This window comes from Corythoichthys intestinalis, chromosome 6 (genome assembly GCF_030265065.1).
Source record: "Corythoichthys intestinalis isolate RoL2023-P3 chromosome 6, ASM3026506v1, whole genome shotgun sequence".
Classification (NCBI taxonomy): Eukaryota; Metazoa; Chordata; class Actinopteri; order Syngnathiformes; family Syngnathidae; genus Corythoichthys; species Corythoichthys intestinalis.
In genome coordinates this window covers 43,136,803-43,145,560 of record NC_080400.1, presented here as the reverse complement: position 1 = coordinate 43,145,560, position 8,758 = coordinate 43,136,803, and the positions used below count along the sequence as shown (strand labels likewise).

The 8,758-nt window shown below is 37.5% G+C and overlaps 1 protein-coding gene across 2 annotated transcripts in view; it reads left to right on the top strand.

The window, feature by feature from the left end:
• The first annotated feature begins 1,521 nt into the window (after window positions 1-1,521).
• The window catches only part of LOC130918004 (endothelin-converting enzyme-like 1), an 89,819-nt gene continuing 82,582 nt past the window's right edge, over window positions 1,522-8,758 (top strand). For both annotated transcript variants that reach the window (XM_057839839.1, XM_057839838.1), the window contains exon 1: window positions 1,522-1,670. The gene's annotated coding sequence lies outside the window, so the exon portion shown is untranslated. The remainder of the gene's footprint in view (window positions 1,671-8,758) is intronic.

The following is an 8,758-nucleotide window of genomic DNA, read 5'->3' as shown; positions in this document are numbered from 1 at the left end:
AATTAATCGTAATTAATCGCAACTCAAACCATCTCTAAAATATGCCATATTTTTCTGTAAATTATTGCTGGAATGGAAAGATAATACAAAAGACGGACATAAACATTCAACACACTGTATATAAGTACTGTATTTGTTTATTATAACAATAAATCCACAAGATGGCATTAACATTGTTAACATTCTTTCTGTTAAAGGGATCTATGGATAGAAAGACTTGTAGTTCTTGAAAGATAAATTTGAGTACAAGTTATAGTAATTTTATAATAAAACCCCTCTTAATGTTTTCCTTTTAATAAAATTTGTAAAATTTTCCATCAAAAAAATAAATTAATAGCTCGCCATTGTTGACGTCGCCGAGCGGGACATCACATGGGCTGCCTGCCGTTCTTCCACAGTGTCTATAACTACGTAAAGTAGTGATTGAAATACACAACAAGGTGTCAATGGCGAGTTTTAAATTAATTAGAGATCTAGCCAAGGCAAAGTCTGAGTAAGTTTTATGTGTATTGCTCATAGCTATTTTGATTGGGAATGCCAGTTCTCTTTGCATTGAGCGCTTTTCTTTTAGTGAACATTATTTTTTTGAGGGATAGGAATATTATTTTTGTTGTGCTTTCACTAAATGATACGGTAGCGACTTAACTGTTCCACCCAAATGCATGATGGGAAGTTGGGCAACCATGAATGTCAGTGGTGGCTGCAAATGGTATATGTTCTGCGTTGCGTTAAAAAAAAAAGACTCTTGTCATTCTTTCCTACGTCGCTCGCCACAATAGTTTTGTTTATTTAGTTTGTTGTGAAAGAGTTGCCAAAGCTTATGCCAATAAAAGGCGCGGTCCAATTAACGCCTGTGTCCGCTCGCATTTCTCTGCCTTTTCGTTCTCAGTGTGCAAGAACGGCGTCATTGTAAAGTGTTTGAGGCAATGCATGAGCGGGTAATTCCGTGCATGTGTTAAATGCGTCAAATATTTTAACGTGATTATTTAAAATATTAATTACTGCCCATTAACGCAACAAATTTGACAGCACTAATTTAGATTGTTGTTTTCTTCCCCTAAATCTATCCCTCTATTAGTTCCTTCATTTTTTCTAAAATTACATTTTTTTACTGCATGCAGGCAACAGTAAATCTACAGTTGGATGTCAGATGGGGACCGCCAAATATTCACCCATTTGGCCTTTGGGCCCCAAGTTTGGCCCCTGTCCAATATGAATGTCATTAAAAAAAAAAAATCCTAATTCGTGCGTGAAAACAAGATTCTTTCCGCTGGGATTCACTTAATCACAGTCTTGTTTAGCTCTTTAAAACTGTACAATTAATGTGAAATACACACAAAAAGAAGGGACCTTTTATTTGATCCTTGACATATGGACATGTGAATAATCAGTGTGAGGCTGGTGTGTGCCTGCTGGTGCATACCTCACCACTTTCTCTCCTTCTCTCTGCTCCCCCTTTGTCCCTCCCTCTCCCCTCCCTCACCCTGATACTAGTTGGGAGGCTGTGGGCTGCAGCGGCGGCAGGAAACGGTGCACATCCCGGCTTATGCCAGTCTTCGGAAGGAAGCTCATCACCTCCTTGGACTTCCACTGGAGCGAATCTCAATAATCTTTCACACGGCTAACTCACTTTTATCCTTTCACCAGCTGTTTTGATTTACTCTCAACAGGTAAGTTCCCACCACTCTTGTGCGTGGTAGACCTCACGCATAAGCTTTTACGGTACAATGCAGCTGACAGGTGGTCTTTGTAATTCCACTTTCAAAAATGAAGTGCAATTACAGATTGTAATTTGGAAGCCAAAGCAAAAATAACCACAGGTGGCTGCTTTGCGTCACTTAGCAAATATGGTCAGCACAAGCTGTTTAGTGATCAGATGGGACGTGCACGTTTAAGTGCTTTACTGTGGACAAGTGTCAACTTATTATCTATTGAATTTTGTTTGTTGCCATTTGTTCTTAATCTATGGCATCTTTCAGGTGTCTAATGAAAACGACCATCGAGTATGATGTTTTCGCCCCTGTAGCCTTTATCGTATTTATACGCACACGTCACAGAAACTTGGCCCTTAAGTATATGAAAGTTTATGAATGAATAATTATTTTCATATTAAAGCCCTAATCTAATAAAGTAAAATCATAAGTAAAGCTTTCTATTAATTGTGCAAGAATATACTCCAAATCTTAAAATTGAAGATTCAGACTATATTAAGGTGAGTCTTAAAAGACATTGATTAGAAAAAATAGATTAAAATATATATGTATATTTTTTAATTCATTGAAATTCATTTAAATAAGCACAATTATTATTTATTTATCAAATTAAATACACTAACTTTTAAAACTTCAGTGATTTTTGGGAACGAAATTACTCCGATCTCGTTGGTTAATGAGAGATTTCATGCAAACATAACTAAACACTGTCAAATCAATGAAATTCAGGGATAACTTCGACTTTGCAGGTGTTTTTGTATTTTTTAGTAAAAATAAACGGTTAGGATTAAGTGATGTCACTTCCTGTACAAGGCTACACTTCCGGGTATGTCATGCGGGTAAGATTTACTTTAAGCAAAAACTGAAACACACTATCTAATGCTCTGCTTTTTGTTTTTTGTTTTTTGCGGGGGGGTTGTTTGTTTTTTTAATTTGGTTTGTTGTCAAGTTGGTCTCAATTTAATTTCAAACACCGTAAAGTCTTTAAAAGTCTTGACTTTAACTTACCTTGACCTGTATGAACCGCAGATTCATTGCCCCCTACATAGCCAATGTAACAAATTCACACATAATTACATTACAAGTGATGTATACATTATAAAAATCACGCATTGAATGTATGTGTGTAAGGGCACGTGCGTGTGTATGAGTGCAATTGTTAACACTTTATGATCACTTGCAGATTACTGGCTAAATTAATCCCCCTGAACTAAATGTCCTAGGCTGATTTTCATACCCAAATACTCAGTACTGCTCTCTAGAGCATCTTCTGGCAGTCGCTGATAAGAGTTTAGTCCCAGTGGTCCTATAGCAAGTTTTGAAAGGTGGATCAAGAGATACTAATCTAAACTAAAGAGAACTTTTAAACTAAGAAAAGAGTTTGTATTTGGTAACCATTGAAAGTCTAGAACTCTTTTCATAAAGGTCAGAGTTATATTTTGTCAATAATTGTGGCTTTAAAAGAGACAATGTCACACTGCTGTACACAGTTTCTTTGCTGCAGCCAGCATTTACTTTTACAGAAAATGTTTGAAAATCAATCTTGTAGCCTATGCTCAATGCCAAACAGCAAGCAGATACAGTTTAGTGACTCAAATGTGATATCAGTCATGATGGAGGGAGTCTAGTGTTGTAGACGGCTATGTGTGACAGGTTTTAAAAGAGGAATTATACAATTCCTCTGGCTCATAGTATGACGAGATGCATACTAACCTTTGTCAAAATACCTCAAGAAACTCACAACATTTTTACAAGACTTTTTATAGCCTGCTTGAAAGTAGCTGAGTGCGAACAACCGGCTTCACGAGGCAGTGCTGTATACCCCCTCCACGTGAGTGCCAGGTGACTTTAGGTTACAAGTGTTGTTGAGGGCCCCAAATCAATTTTTTCTTTGAAAGAAATGTAACCCAAGTGGCCAAAGTCGTCTTGTCACTTTTTGTGTTTGATCTCTGCATGTGGCGCATGCAACATACTCATTGGCAAGCATAAAGCTTTGGGCTTGCTGATGGACACAATTTCAGGCATCAGAAAATAAATGTACTTGGTTTGCCAATTTCATACTTGATGGGTGGGCAGGTACACCCAATTTTTTTTTTTTTACAAACATTTAAAAGTTACCGTGTTTTATTTTTTTGGGAATGTTTTCTTGTATGTCCCCTTTTCCTCTTAGGATTGCACTCACAGAATGCAATTATTCATGTTGTTTCAAAGCTTGTCTCATGAAGGAAATTAAACAGAAAAACTCCAAAAAAAAATTCACAACGAAGGTAATTGGGAATCATCGTGTTTCACTTAGATGTGACGGCACAGGGCAATGGGTTATCACACCAGTTATGATGGAATTGGTTAAATGAATTGCGAGAGAGTACAAGAGACTGCATTTGATATAATTCTGTATGTAGTAACACTTCCTGATTAATTTGTGTTGGCTGCTTTTCTTCATGTTGGGTAGTAAATCATGGGATACGTACAGTATGTGGAGTAAGCAAGTATTGAATACACAAGTGTGTCACATATTCGCGAATGGCCAAACACATAGTATTCATTGTGTGCGCTCCTAATTTTTTTTTTTTTTACCATTTAATGCCCTCATATGGAGAATGAGGATTCATCTTCAAGTAATTTGAACATACAGACAGGTGCTTGGATCGAACAGGTTAATTTTGGGGGGATGGGGAGTTGTACACAATGGTTACTATGTGAAATTAACAAACACACATCTGTTTCTCTGACTGAGCGAATGGTCACATTTAAAGGACACATCTATGTATACTCCAAGTATAATTATATTTGCACAGCGAGATTTATCAAATGTGTATTAGAGCTAGACTGCCAGTATATAGCAGTAGTTGTGCTTGTACTGCTCATACTACAAATCCCAGAAAGCTTTCCCAGTGAGTTGGGCCATCAGTCGACTCCACCAAGCGCCTCCTCCTTTTGTTGCAGTCATTAGAAACCATGCTAGCTATCTCTTCTCTGATATTTAGACTACCTTTCAAGAAATTTCTAATGAAAGATGGAAAGCAGGAGACCATACAGGTTGGCGGCAGAATCTTATCTGTAATAAAACTGCAGCTCTGCTTACCTTTTTTTTTTAAAAATGTAATAGTCTTTCCCCGGACAGCTTTCACTGACAATTTATTCATCGGGAAACTGGGTGTGGAGACAGCTATGTGACTTTGAAAATATACAAGTAACAGTTTGGCAAAACTGAAAATAGCTGGCTCACAGAGAGTTTCTCAGAAACTTTAACTGTTCTTCTGTAATGGGATCAATCATCGATGGAAACATCCTGGGCAATAATGTCTTCTGAGCTTGTCCCGTAGCTTGTAGATTTTTTTTTTTTTTTTCATCTTATGTAGCGACGTACAGCATCAGATGGAGTCCTATTTATCTATAAAATCCCCAGAGTTTTTAATGAAGTCTGATGAAGCTTCTAGCAAGCTTTCTTGGTGTTGGTGTAGCAGCTGAGAGCCATGTCATGGCAAAATTAAATATCCGTTCTTTTAAAATGTGTAATTTCCCATGGTTAGCCTTATATGGCTTTTCTGTAGTGGCAACAAGGGTCTTCTCTTAACAACAAGTTGGCATGTGCCTGAAATTAACTAGCTTCGCACAAAAGGAGCCTATGAACCTAAGTAGTAGCAGCAAGGGTCTTGTCTTAACAACAAGTTGGCATGTACCTGAAATTAACTAGCTTTGCACAAAAGGAGCCAATGAACCTAATTAGCTAAGCGTGACTTTAGAGAATAGAATACACACCGAGAAGGCACAGGTACACACGGAAACTAAAGTGTTATCAAAATGGAACACTCATCTTAGTGGTTAGACACTCTGATCGAACCCTATAAGTGGCAACGTCATCATGGTACGTCGGGTCATGAAGGGAAATTAAATGAAAACTTTTTTAAATGAGAAAATATGAAGCCCGTTTGAAAAAAAATTCCATAAATAAGCCACTTCATGATGAAAGCTGCAGGGTACAAACGGAGCGATAGAAGTTTTGGCTTATTGTCTGAAAAATACAATAATTGTATATGAATATACTAATATATAAAAATATGGCGGTAAACACTAAGGTGACGTTCCGCTCTAAGACCCCCAATTTGGCCAAATTTCAAAATTCTTCTATATGCATGTGTGATCATTGGAAAGCTTAAAATCTAATTTTTATGGGGGAAGAAAATTTTTGAACAGGAGGGCATTCAAAAAAAAAATTTAAACCCCAAAACCCTAACTCGAGATGAGAGCATGAGAGAGCATAATTAAAGACACCATGATTTTAATGAGCTATTATCGGGTACTTACCTTGTTTCGATCCAAAAACTCAAGACACAGCTGTGAAAGGCCACAGCCGGATTTTTTGGGGAATTTATGGGTGAAACACATTGACATAATAAGGGTCGCAATGCAGAAATCGCAGACTTCAAGGAGTGGACGAGATTTTATTTTTCAAATATTTACCCTTTTAAACTTTTTTTTTTCAATTTTACTTTGTTTGGATCGATTATTTATCATCTAAAATATCGGGGAAAACTTTTTATGGCTGGTTGAAACTAAAGCGGTTGTGCGGTGTCTGTTAACGGGGGTCTCCAGGGTACAGACAAATTAAAGTTTGAGTTCGTAATGAACCATGAAACTGCTATGGCAGCATGTAAGCATATTCTATCAAACACAGCAGTTCTTTTGGCTTAAAATACAGCTGTTTATTTTAAAGAGGGGTGCAAGAGCAGAAACTGTGTTTTCAGCCTTGTCTGTGTTTTTTTTTCTCTTTCCGCAATATATCCCTTTAAGGAGTGGTCAAGAACTTATTGAGTCAGGCCCATTAAACATCCAACAAAAAGTCCCACCTTTAGAGGATGAATTCCCACTAATGTTAAGAAAATACTTTCAAAATTACATACAACTGTTGGGCTGTACGGCCTGCCTCATGATTAAAGTTTACTAAAGGCTTAAATTGACAAGGAAAAGTTTTCGAGGAACGAAGTGTCATAAAATGAGTGCTTTCCACTGATGTCCCGTATGTGTATGACACACAATTAAATTGTGGGAATGAGAAGTAGAGGCTAGACTCAGGACAGAAGTGAGTACTGGTATTTGCAAGTAACAATAAACATTCTGAGGAAGAGCACCACCTATGCATTATAACTTTTAATTTTATTTATTTTATATGCTGATCGGCTTGGCACTGGGTACTTGCAGATACTCTAAACAAGGTGACTTGAAATCAGAAAACCTGAAAAATAAAAACACTGAGCAAGAAATCCCTACTTTTCAATTATTTGACGAGTTTCCGCCAGTTTCCATCCAACTGCAGTGGGTGTGGGTGTGTATGTACACTTCAGCATAAGTTACCCTCAGATATCAGTGGCTGTCATGTTCAGTAAATAGCCATTCATCACACATGCCATTCTCTGTGATGGAACCCACAAGATCCAATCCATTATCCATGCACTGCTTTTGTTAGTGTGTGTGCGCCGGGGGGTGCATGTGTGTGTGGGAGGGGGGTGGGGAGGGGCTGATAGTGCGTGTTGCATGTGTGCATGTGCATTTTTTTTATTACGGTGTGTATATAAGTGTGTACTTATTGGTTGTTATTTTATGTTGCCATAATTTATTGTTATGTTTAAGAAACTGTGGCACGAGTAGTGTACATGCATTTCAATAACAGAGGAGTGCAGTTGAAAAAACAAAAGGCATATATCTAAATCATGCAATCCAATAACCTATGCATTACAATAAATAAGGTAGAGGGAATATGTGCTCATCTATTACCTACAAGAAGCTGATGTCATGAGATATAGCTTCACAGATAAAGTACAGTATATCAAGTGTCTGTGACCTAAAGTGTGGAGGTTTGATAGATGAAAATTTGGATGGACAGTGACATCTCAATACGATACTTTATCCTTGAATTTCTCCAGTTCTTCTCCCAATTTTCTGCCCTTTTGGATGCCCAATTCCCCTTGAACTCCACAACACTTAGTTTCATGATTAATATTACAAGGATGGTCCGTCAGACTGATAGCCAAGCAATGGAAACTCAACGGTACGAATCACAGTGAAATTCTTTGGTTAATAGATGCCACAAAACAATCTAAACTGTTAAGTCTGTTCAACTCCGACCTTGTTGCAGTCACAGGGACTGATTATTGGCCAAGGCGATTGTTGGTCCCTATTGTATGTTTAGCGTGGGTACTTTTTTTTAAGGTGAGCTCGCATGGAATTCCAATTGTTTCCACTGTTTCATGTGTAAGATAGATCAAAAGAGTGTGTGACCTGGTTGAGGTTGGTCATCTACAGTATCTACGTCATCTGTTTTATTATTATTTGATTGTAACTGCTTTTGTAAGTCAAACCGTGATTGTGAGACGTCACACCATACTTTATTAGACAAGTACCTGCCCAGTTTTCGCTTCCTACACACCCACTCGATAATGGCCACACAAGGCCTTAATATAAACATTTGTCTACTGACGCATCTACTCACAAATGGCCAATCAGAGTGAAGTGTTTAAATTTAAACGTGTATACAGTATTCAAATTTGATCCAGTCAGCCATATATTAATGGTATTCTGACTGTTTGCAGAGGTAAGTAATAGGAATAGGGATGCCCCTGATCCGGTCATGTGATCAGAAATTGGGACGATCGGGCCATTTTTCAAGGGTTCGGAATTGGGTGAAAAGGATCGGGTTTTTAATTTTGAAAAAAAAAAAAAAACATTATTTTTTTAAGGGCTAAAAAGAAGCAAAAAATCGAGAAATAAAATGTCATTGCCAAAAGCTAAACTAAAATATGTATCCTTCGCTACACTCCGGTAAAAAGCATAAGAGGAAGCACTGTAAGTTTAACAGTCCAGTACTGTAACATTTAATTTAAAAAAAAAAAATTTAAGTAAAATACAAATAGGATAGGGCAGATTCTCAAAATCAGGGCACGAACCTGGACTCGGGTGGAAAAATATGCAATCGGGATGTCCCTAAATAGGAACCTAATAAAGTAGCTTGTGCATATGTCTTTCTTAAATACTAGTATATCCCACCT